Source organism: Lontra canadensis, unplaced genomic scaffold (genome assembly GCF_010015895.1).
Source record: "Lontra canadensis isolate GAN:19392208 unplaced genomic scaffold, GSC_riverotter_1.0 scaffold56, whole genome shotgun sequence".
NCBI classification, from domain to species: domain Eukaryota; kingdom Metazoa; phylum Chordata; class Mammalia; order Carnivora; family Mustelidae; genus Lontra; species Lontra canadensis.
Window position 1 is genome coordinate 8,448,324 of NW_022631050.1, and position 13,756 is coordinate 8,462,079.

A 13,756-nucleotide genomic window follows, 5' to 3' on the forward strand; every position below is an offset into this window, starting at 1 on the left:
TTGGCTCAGGTCATGATCCCAGGGTCCTGGGATAGAGCTCCACAGTGGGCTTCCTGCTCAGCAGGAAGCCTGCTTCTCCCTCTCCCACTCCCCCTGCCTGTGTTGTCTCTCTCACTGTGTCTCTGTCAAATAAATAAAATCTTAAAAAAGAAGAAACTCAATGGTGGGCTGTCCTCCATAGGCCAAGGCCACTGGTAGGAGATGTTAGGACAAAGTAGGGTCTTTTTGATAGCATTGGGGACAATAGACTTCCCAAACAGAGGCCAGATGACAACACTTAACCTTCAAAAGTAAGCCAGGTATAACTTATCATGAGTGGCAATGTCAGGGGCAGTCAGAGAAGTCTGACTCATCGAGAGCTAGGGAAGGGGTTAATACAGCATAGCATCCCGAGAGACATGATAGACGAACAGCAAATGAGAGTATTGCTGAGTCTACAGAATCAAAATAAATCCAATATGGATGATCAGGAAGCTGACCACAGCCACAACAATAAAAGTCTTGAATCACTTTCCCAGTTGCCAGACCTGAGCTGTCAGTTTTCTACTGACAGAGTACATCATGAAAAAGCCCTGGAAACACCATGGCAAAAGAAAAAAAAAAATTGAGGTAATGATTTCCTTAGTCCTTTTCCAAAGACTTTTACTCATATAATTATACACTGAAGGAAAGAGGAATACAAAACCTTTCAAGGAGTGTTGGATACATGGATATCTGAGTTGAGATATCAAGGGACCCAAAGCATCTTCATAACTCCCCTCTTGGGAGTGGGGTGGGTAAAGGATAGGGTAATAAATGGAGTTCTTTCTCAGGTCTGACTCATGGTAGTTTCGCCCTGCTCCACACAGTCATCTGCTGGTAATTTCCCTGGCTCCCAAAGGAATAACGGAATGGCCATGCTCAGGTATTGGCAGAACACACATTGGTTCCTTGGCCTGTGGGGTGAGGGCTATCCAGTGGAGAATGTCAAGTAGAGTCCTGTGAAACCATTCTACCCCTCCCAGCCAAGAGAGTAAATAAAAAACGCCACCATAAGAAGGCATATGGCAGATTTTAGCACTACCCTGAAATACCTGAAGTAGGCAGGAATGGTGGTCCTCATCATAGGCCACTTCCATTAACACAGTATGTCTTCTACAAACACTGTTTCCTGGGGGATAACAGTGGATCACCGTAAAGTCAACCAAATAGTAGCCACCTAACTGCTGCTATGAGCCAGATATGGTGTCTTTGCTAGACCGCATTAAAATGGCCTTGGATACAAAGTTATATGGCCATCAAGCTCATAAATGTATTCTTTTCAATCCTCGATGATCAGAGTAGTTCACATTCACATAGGACAGGACAAGTATACATTCAGTGTTGCCTTTGAGCCATGTTAAATCTGCCCTTTCCTAGAACATAGGCTTAAGGACCTGGACCATCTGGACATTTTGCAAAAAATCACATTCATGTATTATATTATCAGGTGAATAAGAAATGGCAGATATAGTGGAGGATTGGGTAAGATATGCAAGCCAGAGGACAGAAAAAAAGCTAAATGATTCGGGGGATCACCACATCAGGGACATTCCTAGGGATCCAGTGGTTTGGTGCAAGCTGGGACATATTCTCCCATTCCCAGCAAATTAGGACAAATTATTATCTCACACGACTAAGAAAAAAGCACAATGCCTGGCAGTCCTCTTGGTTTCTGGGGGCAGCATATTTCATATTTAGAAGTACTGCTCTTCCTTATTGACTTAGTAACAAGGAAAATTGCCAGCAGATCCGGGCTAACGTGCAAGCATCACAGAGACGTGGGCAGTATGATCAGTGGGCTGTACGACCAGGTAGACTCTCTGGTATCAGTGAGAAAAGATGTCATGTGGAGAAGAGTAGAAGCACGACATAAAGCCCCGGGGTCTTGATATAGATCTGTGCCATCTGTGGCAGACAATCATTTGGAGAAGAGATCCCCATGTGCTACTGAGCCCTGGTATAGATTAAGTACCTAACTAGGGGGACATTAAGTGACCAGATGTCCAGGAGCTGGGGTCTGTCAAATTCACCAAGGTTGGGAGGAACTACCAGCATTCCATCACAAAATGGAAGTGGGAAGCCTGGGAACAGCAATGCACAGGGACCTGCATGAGCAAGTGGCCCAGGCTCCCATGTCACCTACCATGCTGTACCAGTGCCTTTCAGCTCACATTTCTGGCTGTGTATTAGTTTTTCTACTGCTGAATAACAGTATTCCTACAAATTTAGCAACTTGAGACAACACATACTATTTCACAGTTTTTGTGGGTCAGCACCTGGGGCATAACTTAACTGGGTCCTTCCTTCTCTTTGGATTTTCACAAAGCTGTAATCAAGGCATTGATTTTATCTGAGCATTGTAATCAAGACTGTGACATCGTCTGAGCACCAGCTGGGGACAGATTCACTTCCAGCCCCATGTGGTTATTATTAGAATCCACTTCCCTGCAGACTGCCACACTGAGGGGTTTATCTTCTTGTTGGCTCTTAGCCAGAGGCCCCCTTCAGCTCCTTGTCACACATCCCTTTCCATGTAGTAGCTCATAACATGGCCACTTGCTTCTTCACAGCAAACAGGCACGCGGAGTGTCCTTGCAAGGTTGGTGTTACAATCTTATATAGTGTATACACATGTGCACCCCATCATCTTTGCCATAGTCCACTGATAGAAGCAAGTCACAGGACTTGCCTACATTGAAGGGAAGGGGATTATCCAAGACAGCGAACACCCAGAGGTGGGGATCATGGGGCCATCCTGGAGTCAGCCCTCCACAGATGACATGGAGGGCTCCTATGGCTAGTTGACAGGAGGAAAAATGCTGTTTGGTTCATGGACAGATCAGTTAGTATGTAGGTGTGAGACAAAAAGGAACAGCTACTGTAGTGCATGCTCACTTAGGGGGCCCTCAGGGATTGCAGTGAAGAGTATCCTCCTAAGAATGGAGTCAGGCAGTACATCAAGTCATTTACTTTGTGAAGAAAGAGAAATGGCCCAAGGCAAGCATGCACAGAGGTTTCTGGGCAATCGTGAGTAGCTTGGCCAATTGGTCAGGGACTTGAAAACATTGGGAGATTGGGGATGAAGGTATGTTCGAAAGAGGCATGTGACTAGTGGACCAAGATAGTGGGTATGCAGTGTGAACATCTTTGTAACCTATGTTATGCCCAGCAGAAAGCATCTCCCATAGGACAGGCATTCATCAACCAAACAGAATGATTCTTCTAGTTATCCTCAGCCAGGCTCTGGTCTTGGCTACCCTCGTGTTGGCACAATAAGGTCATGAACGGAGTAGTCATGGAGGTTACGTGTGAGTCCAAGAGCATGGGCTGTTCTAGCTCCTGTGCTATGGAAGTTTCAACCTGCCACAGAAGAAACCAGTGGTGGGTACTCCCCTGCCTTCTAGGCTCCATCTCTCAAGGAGACCACCCAACCTCTCTCCACAAAGAAAGAAAACATCACATGCTGCTACCAGATCTTGACTCTCTGCATTGTCCTATAAATCCTTACTTCTTGGAGTAATGTTTCTCAAAGGGTAGCTCAGGGCTATAGCTTCAGAATCACTTGAGGGGCTTGTCACAAGCACAGATTTCCACCCAACCTACTGAGTCAGAATCTCTAGGTTTGGTGCCTGGGAATCTGAATTTGTAGAATATAGAGGTTCCGGTCACTGGCCTTTGGCTATGCTTTAATATTCTAACTAAATATATTCCAGGAAACAATCCAGTTGTTATGAGATGGGGAAATAAAGCATAAACTTAGAGGAGTGTCCAAAGTGAAATATATAAGAACTGATAAAACTCAACACCCTCAAAACAAAAAAGTGGGCAAAAGACATGAACAGACATTTCTCCAAAGACATATAGATGGTCAACAGATGCATGAAAAGTTGCTCAGCATCACCCATCAGCAGGGAAATGCAAATTAAAACCACAATGAGATATCACCTCACATCTGTCAGAATGGATAAAATAAAAAACACAAGAAACAACAACTGTTGGCAAGAATGTAGAGAGAAAGGAACCCTCGTGCATTGTTGGTGGGAACATAAACTGGAAAACGGGATGGAGGTTCCTCAAAAAATTAAAAAAATTAAATTAAAATTTAAAATTAAAAAAATTAAAAATGGAACTACCCTAAAATCCAGTCATCATACTACTGGGTATTTATTAAAAAAAAATGCAAAAACACTAATTCAGAGGGTACATGCATCCCTATGTTTACTGCAACATTATTTACAATTATTTACAAATTTGGAAGCAGCCCAAGTATCCATCGATAGGTGAATGGATAAAGAAGATGTGGTGTATGTATAAAATGGAATATTATTCAGCTGTAAAAAAGAATGAAATCTTGCCATTTGCAACATCATGGATAGATCCAGAGAGTATAATGCTAGGCAAAATAAGTCAGAAGAAGATAAATACCATATGATTTCACTCATATGTGGAATTTAAGAAACAAAACAGAAAAAGACAAACCAAGAAATGGACTCTTAACTATAGACTGCAAATCTATGGTTACCAGAGGGGAGGTGGGTGGGGGGTAAAATAGATGATGGGATTAAAGACTCCACTTATGATGAAAACAATAATATAATGAAAAAATAAACTTTTAAAGAAAGTGAAAAAAAATCACTTTACCTTATCAGTAGAGCAAACCTGTTACTCAGTTACCAATCCAGAAATACATTTATAGGGCCTCTGTGAGCCTGGCAGTATGCTCTAAGTTGTGATGGAAATTAAAAGCATAAAGTTTAGGGATGCCCCGGTCAGTCGGTTAAGCATCGGACTCTTGATTTTGGCTCAGGTAATGATCTCAGGGTTGTGAGATGGAGTCTTGTACTGGGCATGGAGCCTCGTACTGGGCATGGAGCCTACTTAAGATTCTCTCTTTCCCTCTCCCTCTGCCTCTCCCTCTCTTTCTCTCTTTCCCTCCGTCTCTTAAAAAACAAAAAAAAAACAAAAAAACAAAGTTTAGATAAGAAGGAAAAAAGCCCACACACGTAAAACCTCAGAACAGAAAGACAGGCCCAGAGGTGTTGTTTAACCCCTTCCTTTTACAGACTAGCAAACAGAGGGCCACAACTTTTTGGCAACAGAATCAGGTCTCCTGAGTCTGGCTCACCAAGGCGGGTCTGATGAGATGTCACTGAGAGCAATGCCAACAGCAAGGGCTCTAGAAATTCATAGAGGCCACAGTGCCCTGTGTGCGTGAATAGTAAGGCCTTGGTCTGGTCCCTGAGAGGAGATGAGATTTCCAGGACAGAATGTAGACTCAGAAGCATTAGGCAAAGGGGGAGGGTGGTTTCAGGATCAGGAGTATCAAGATCTTATGTATGTTTAGCATTTTACAAAGTTCTGACACATACCAGATTATCATTCCAATTCATTCCTGTACCACCTTTAACACTTGGGATTGCTGAGCATAACTCTGTACACTCTGGGCAAGGCATACAGGGACCTGATGACAACGAGGACACTGGCAGCCACTGAGGGTTGTAGAGATAGGGCCTCTGGAGACAGGCAGGTGGAACGAGCCTTGTACCAGAAGGAGTTACACAGACTGGGTTTGGGCAGGGAAGAGTAGAGTGTAGCCTGATGGGAGGAACACAGTAGCAATGGTAAATCAAGGAGGGAGGCAGGTTCTGTGGTTTGGGACAACTTCATTTGCAGCCAGACCACCGATGATTTGGGTGGGGGGAGATGAGGCCCACCGGGGAAGGGCTATGGTGGCAGACAGTTTGTAGGGGCTGCACAGTGTGCAGGATACAAGGCAAAGACTGAATTTTGGCACACATCCGAGCATGAGGCCAGGAATTGAAGGCTGTAGTTCCCTTGTAGCTGGACAACTCATGCCAGTTGCATGGGGTAATTAAAAGTAGACTGGAGAACCTTTGAAAATCACTGAACTGCTTCTAAATACGCATTTTCAGTGGTGATTTGGAGTCTTGCTTGAGAGGTTCATGGATGGAGTGGAAGGAAATGAGAATGAGAAGGAGGGAGGTGGCCTCAAATATCAGGCTGAGGAGTTTGGGTTTTATGCTGGTGTAGGCAGTGGGGAGCCACTGGAGTTGAGACCTGGTGTTATTCTCAAAGCTGAAAAAATAATGTTCTGGAGATGTGTGTTTCTCCACCAACGTATATAGTTTGGGCTCATTTCTATTCTCTTGGTGCACAGGTGGGAGAGTGGAGAATGGTGGGCTCACTGATATTGCTTATCTCTGTATTAACAGAGCTAGTGGTCACAACTGGGATGGACCCGGAATCAAGGCACACAGGGAACATAGCATCGTAGGTGCTTAAGTAGGAGAGGACACCAGGGCTAAATGAGCCAGGACTACAGAAACACTTCCTGAATATATGAGAGAAAAAAAAAAAAGATCAAAACATACATTTATATACATTTAAGTAGATACAGTGTTTTATACGTGTGGTGGACTTATTCCTTAATATCTGCATGCTTGTTTTTTTTTAAGATTTTATTTTATTTATTTGACAGACAGAGATCACAAGTAGGCAGAGAGGCAGGCAGAGAGAGAGAGGAGGAAGCAGGCTCCCTGCTGAGCAGAGAGCCCGATGCGGGGCTCGATCCTAGGACCCTGGGATCATGACCTGAGCGGAAGGCAGAGGCTTTAACCCACTGAGCCACCCAGGCACCCCTGCATACTTATTTTTTAAAAGGTTTTATTTATTTGAGACAGAGATAACGAGAGAGAGCAGGAGAGGGGCGCAGAGGGAGAAGCAGTCTCCCCAGTGAGCAGGAAGCCCGATGTTGGCCTAGATTCCAGGACCCTGGGATCATGACCTGAGCTGAAGACAGATGCTTAACCGACTAAGCCACCCAGGCACCCCGATACTTGCTTACTTAAATGTGTATGTGTGTGTGTGTTAAAATAAATTAAAATTGGCTTAATTTTTGAGTGATTTTTTTTTCTTTGAGCTGGAAACAAGCTTTATCATGAAGCATGCAAAAACTGCATGCACAGTTAAAATACTATTTTTTCTTTAAAAGAAATAATAAAATATTTTGAGACTTCATGTTGATTACTGATTTTCTTGGCTTTTTTATTTTTATAAAAAAGATACCAGTTCTCTTTTGATGCTTATTAGTAACTCTGATTCCTCTTTGTCTTAGATTGGTTCGAGAAGGAAAAACAGACTTCAGAGCTATAAAAGTCTGAGTGTATAAGTTTAAACTCTAGTTCTCAGAGCAAAACTTTGCAGAACAGCCTAACAACCTAGACTAATCCTGAGACTCAGTCAAAATAACTGCGTATATGCTAGAAATTGTCCTAAATTTTCACAAAGTTTACCTTTGGCTTGAGATAAGAATGATATCTGGAAGGAACCAAAACAAAAATAGTTTGACTATTTAAAATCTGTGCAGGGGGCACCTGGGTGGCTCAGCTGGTTAAGCGTCTGCCTTCAGCTCAGGTCTTGATCCCAGGGTCCTGGGACAGAGCCCCTCATCAGGATCCCTGCTCAGTGGGGAGCCTGCTTCTCCCTCTCCCTCTCTGCTCCCCCACTGCTTGTGCTCTCTTGCTCTCCCTGTCAAATAAATAAATAAAAATCTTTAAAAAAATAAATCAAATCAAATCAAAATCAAATCAAATCTGTGCTGGAAGAAATGCCAAAGAATTAGCAGGATCCAGGGTGGTTCCAGTCCGCCATCTAGTGGACAAGAAGGGAAAGGAGAAATTTAGAGCAAAATAATTGATCTTTGGATTTTGTCAATGTCTGTAGTTTACCAAAAAAGTATTTTCTGATTAGTGTAATTCAAAGTCTCTACTGAATTTGTTTATTAATAGGTTCACTTAACTTTTGTGAGCTAAAATAACCCAGTATTCTAAACATTAAGCACTAAAACTAAAGTCCCTAAAACGTTTATCTTTACAAATTGTGTTTTGCAGATTGTTGGAAGAGAGAATGCTCTTGAGTTCATATCATCATGACTTTTTATGGTCCACCTTTCCCATTTATATTATCCACTTCTACACAGTACTCTTTGCATTTAGTTTGGCCCACAGACTAGAAGTAGATAGAGCCTGTTAGTGTTATGTCTTCCCCAAAACATTGACTGTAATCACTGGGGAAATAAAATGATTCCATTAATTTTTCAAAAATGCACACCAACTTAAAGTGCTGCTAGAGCCGAGATGAACATTTGTTAAGGTCTATGTGCTTGGATTAGTTTTTTGCTGATTTATGTATGCATCTATCTCCTCTGTTCTTATTTCTAAGGTCATTTCCTTATGTGTCTATGAGGATTTCCATTTTGTCTTGGATGAAGACACTGGCAGCCAAATTTCCCCAAAAAGTTAGTGACAGAAGCATACCTGAAGTGGCCAGTGCTGTTCAGAGACCATTTTTTAAAATCTTTTATTGCTACTAACAATAATATTAGCAGGTGCTATTTATTGAGCTTCTGTGATGTGCCAGGCACATAAATGTTCTTGAGGTACATACCACTATCCTCTCACTAACTCTAAAATAAGTATTATCTTCAGTTTAGAAGAAAAACTGATGCTTGTGCACCACTGGGCAAATCCGGACTGTGCCAAATAATCACTGACTGGTTGACCCCTTCGGGGACTAAGGCCTGTTTTCTAAAGTTGGGCCTGATTTAAGAATTCCTCTACTGGTTGCTGTGGGACTTCCCAAGTGAAAAAACTTTGTTCTTGCTACAGGACAAAAGTAGCATAGGGTCTTATGGAAAAGATAGCCCTAAGGGCATACAGTGGGATGGTAGTGTATATTAGAGAAGATGCCCTGGAAGGGACGTCATGGCAGGCACCTGTGTGACCTCCCACAAAACACTTTTCTGCACTCTGTCCTTGTCTTCTTTCTCTGTTCCACCTTTCCTGTATCCCTACCATTTTCCTTCGGGTTCTCCTTCTTTTCTTTCTCCCTCTGTCCTGCCCTAGCACAGTGCTCTTTAAACTGTGGGTTTTAATCCATTAGTACGTCAAAAAGTCAATTTAGTGGGTGTAGACCAGCATTAAAAAAATGAAATTACAATATTCAAACTATTGAAAGGGCATCATTCATACTGAGGGTAATGTGTTTTTTAAAATTAAAATTTAATTTTTAAAATTTTAATTTCAGCGTAGTTAACATGCGATGCTATATTGGTCTCAGGTGTACAATGTAGTGATCCAACAGTTCCATACTTATTCAGTGCTCATCAAGCCAAGCTCACTCCTATCTCTCAGGGTAATGTTTTGTGTAAAACTTGTTTTAATATGTGTATCTGTGTTTGCATATACACTGGGTCAAGATTAAGACATTAGGAAAACACTGCCCTGAGATGGGGGGTCCCCTTCCTCACCCATGGAATTGCCAGCAAGAAGGCCACATGTACTCACGGTCCCCAGCAGGGAGGTGGCATCCGGGTCCTGAAACGCCTGGAAGATCATTTCTCTCTCCAGGCTCAGACAGATCCTCCCTGAAGGCAGGAAAAGGCCCAGATGACCTTGAAATAATGCAGTCAACCTGTGGCCAAATGTGTGAGAGATCCTCTGCGCCAGGCCTGTGCCTGGCTGAAGGTCCCCTTCCCCTCGGGCTGGGCCCACAGTAGAGGCGAAAGCCTCCACCAGAGCCTGGTTGTCATTTTACCCCAGGTGCCACTTAACTGCGGAGTGGCTGGAACTTGCTGTCAGGTCTCTCAGTTGCAGCATCGCCCCCCCAGCCCTGAGTTCTCCATGGCCACTGAAGACCTCTGGCCAGGCCCCACCTTTGTCCTCCCAGCCGGTGGTTCTGGAGTCCCTGCCCCCTCTCCCCCACGGTTTGTCTGGGACACTGAGGCCACGGCCCCTGGACACTAAGCCCTTCCATTCACGGGTGGAGATAAGGACATGTGAGTGTGAAAGAGGAAAGAACAGTGAGCGAACTGGTTAGCCGTTGCTCCCCTGACTCTTGTTGAATTTCAGGGCAACAAACAAAACTAAGCCAGGGTCCACTGGCTTGCTCGGCCCTGCGGTGGTGGGACACAACTAGCTTAGGGACATAAGCAGTGCGGGAGAGGGAAGGATGCCTGAGGACCCTCTCCCCAGAGAACTGACACTGGTACCAGACCCCCGCGGCTCCCCGCTCGGCCGAGGCCCCCAGGCCGCCTTCGTTCCGCTCACAGGCTGCGGCGGCCGCTGGGGGCCCGGCCCACCCTTACACAGAAAGCAGCCAAGGGGCCTCGGACGCTCCGAATCTGTCACCCTAGCGCGGGGGAAGGGCCAGGACTACCTTCCCGAAGACTGAAGAAGGGTCCACGGCCTGCCGGTGTAGCCCACCCTCCCGGTACGAGCCGCAGGGAACCTGGGAGCTGCTCCCCACGCGCCCGCGCAACCTCGGGGCCAAAGAGACCCGCAACCTCGAGGGCTAGCTCCACACGCGCCTGCGCGGAGACTCGGTACAGAGGCCGGAGAGCCTCGAGGCCGTTCACGCGCCTGCGCGAGCCCTGGGACTCTGTACAGAGGCTGGCGGAGGCCACGCCCCAGAGGTCTCTACCGAGCCGGGCCCCGGCGGGGGTCTGCGTGGGGAGTGCGGTGTACGCGGATTGTCAGCTCCAGCCCGCCACGGTGTCCTCAGCGCGGAGGCTGCTCAGTTTCAGGGAGGGTTGGGTCCCTGTTGACTTCTGAGAAATTTACGTTTAGATTTAGTTTTAGAATTAATTTTAGAGTTACTTACTTTTTAGTTTTATTAGTTATTTTCATTTATGTTGAGCTAATTTTCCAGTTATGTAACTGGAGTTTTTAGTTTATTTTTAAAGTTCGTTTTCAGTTACTTATCTTCAGTTATTTTTGAATTCGCTTTTAGAATTATTACGTAACACTTAGGTTTAGGCTCCGTGTTTGGGTTATTTTTCCTAGTCACTCTCTTCAGTTACTGTAATTCTGAGTTATTTTGACCCATTTTCAGTGTGACTTTTTTAGGTGTTGTCTTTTTTAGCTACATATTTTTACATTCATTTAGTTTCTGAGATAATTTTTAGTTATTTTTTGAATTTTCAGATGAATTTTTTAGTTTCTTATTTTCTGAAATTTTTGTTATAGGTTTTTACCTATTTAGTTTTGAGTTATCTTCAGAGCTATCTATTGTCAATTGTTTTTTCCTTTTAATTAAAATTTTCTGTTCCTTATTTTTTATTTAGTTTTGAAGTTCACTTATTTTTAAAAAATGGCTTAGTTTTAAATTACTGCCAGGGTCCAATCATTGATGGAAACACCATATTGATTGTAATGGAAAGAATTCAGTGCAAAGAATTGTTGCTCAGCTACTAGAGAACAAAGTTTAGTCAAAACAAACAAAAAGATATTGGAGTGCTATGGAGATTTTACCTGCAAGAAGCAGCTACCAGCCTAAGGGCTGACAGAGCAAAAGGAGGAGGTTGAAGGTGGCCCCGAATAGCTGGGGTTAGCCCTCTGAGGAAGTGCTGCCCCATAGGACAGGTGTCTCAGGAGCTGGAAGTTTGTCTGCGAGCTGCCAGCTGGTGCTGATGTCTTTGAAGCGGCTGGGTGGGGTGGCCTGGTGGCGGGGTTGGGGTGAGGGTGGGTGGGGGGGGGAGGTGATGAGTCTGGATACCAAAGTGTTGGGAAGATGGCCAACAGCAGCTACTGGAACCAGTCAGTTACTAGGCGGATGCTGACAGGAACTCAGGTGCACAGAGGTCCTTCTCGCCCCTTCTGTCCTCTGGTCAGTCTGCTCTATTGGCCAAGCCTGACAGGAACAGCTGGCAAAGGAGGTGAGTGGCCCCACGCCACAAAGCAGAGATTAGAAGGGTGGGCTGAAAGCTGAGAAATCATGGCTAATAACCAGCACACTGGCCTCCGGAATTACTTAGTTTTAGTTCTGGATTTAATTTTGGGATTGTTAGGGTTGATTTGATTTTAACTTTTAACCCATTGTAGAATCTGACTGAGTCTTGAGTCCTCTAATTTGTTTCTGGAATGGAATGGATTAACAAATATCTGAGGAGTGTCTTCCATAAGACTCAAGAAAATCACTTCCGAATCAAGAAAATGAAATTAAGTGTCTCACTTTGTTCATAAAGAAGCCCTTTGGGTACATGGCCCAAACCGGGCGGAAACTAAGGAAGACAGTCAGGGAGGTGTTCTTTGGCACAATTGTCCAGCAGGGTGTTCTTTGAAAATTCTCAGAAAGTTATACTTTCTCCCACCCCTTTTCCTAATGACAAAATAGCTTTATTCTTAGGTACAGAGTACACTCCAAAAATTTTCAGAAAATTAGTGTCTGAGGTTGCCCTGTGGAGGGCAAGATCAACACCCATCCCAAACCCCTGCAAAAAAAAAAAAAAAAAAAGTTCTGATATCCAGACTGATGATGATGCCACGCATGAATCAAAAGGATATGAAAAGGTCTATTACGCACATGATGAGGCTTTGTGGGAAGAGCAGGGGCAAGTATCCAAGCTTGTCTAAAATGACTTGAGTGAAGGGAGAAGTGAATGGCTTTGGTTTTAATTGTGGCTGGGGTGGGGCCAGAGAAAGGTTTCCCTGTACAGGCTGGGATTTTTGTGGTTCAAACTTCCCTTCCAGTACCAAGGGAAGGGAAGGAGGTACACACTTTCTTACCAGCTTGCCCAGATGTGAAACAAAAGGGAAAGAGAAAGGTAGAGTTTCAAAGTTGTCAGTGGTCAAACATCAAAAATGGAGCCAGACTCTCTATTACAGTTAAGCTGTGCTGTGAGGCTACACTCTCTTTGCCCATTCCCTGTCCAAATGACAAAACACTTTTCTCGGGAGATAGAGTATGTTTTAATTTGGTAGACCAAAGATTTTTATTTGCACAACAAAATAAAGATCTTCCCAAATCCATAGGGAGTCTTATTTCCTTCTTCTTGCATTATACATTGTTCCATTTGGACCACGAGAACATTTATTTATGTATATATTTGTTCATTTCAATAAACTCCTATTTCCTGAGCATCTCTGTCCTCAGGAAGGTGCTGGCATCAGGAGAGACCAGGAAGGCATAAAGATGAGTGAGAAGCTCTCAGTACAGTTGGGGGAGACAGATGTGGAAACATCATCACAACACAGTGTGACAAATACTGTGGGGGCATGGAACCCTGCTGACTGAACACTGACTTCCTAATGTAGTCAGGGATGGCATGACATCTGATCTGGGTCTCCTGGAGCAGGTGTTTTCTCCAGGTAGAGGAGAAGGACATCCTGGTCGTGCACAGGCACAGAGGCAGGGAGGAGCCATGGCAGGGAAGATGCATTTGACAAAGGCCATTGGGCCACAGGGCTCAGAAAGGCACTAACGTTAGGGCTGGCACTGGTGCTTAACTGATAGGACCTCATTTGTCCACACAGCCAGTCTGCAAGGGAGTAGGAAGCAACCTCAAGAGTCAATGCTCTTCCTGGTCTTACTGTTCCAATCACAGCCTAGAAGGTTCTCTGACTTGTCATTTCGGAATTCTTTAGCTCATTTCTGGCTTTATCCTTGGTCCATTCACTCCTCCCCACTTACCCTTGGAGATGAGTCCCTCCTTCCTCTATCTTTTGATTCCCAGTTCTTAAACATCTGTGGGGAAGGAGGAGGGTTGAGACCAGCCAGCTGTGAGGTGCCGGTGAGACCAGCTGCAGAGGAGGCAGGCAGGAGCAGAGGAGAGCCCCTGTGGGGTCTTCTAGGGGAGTTCTGCTGACCAGCATGGTGGGAACTGAGCTCTTGGTGAACCAATCATAACCTACAACTGCAAGCAACAGCTCTTGAAAGT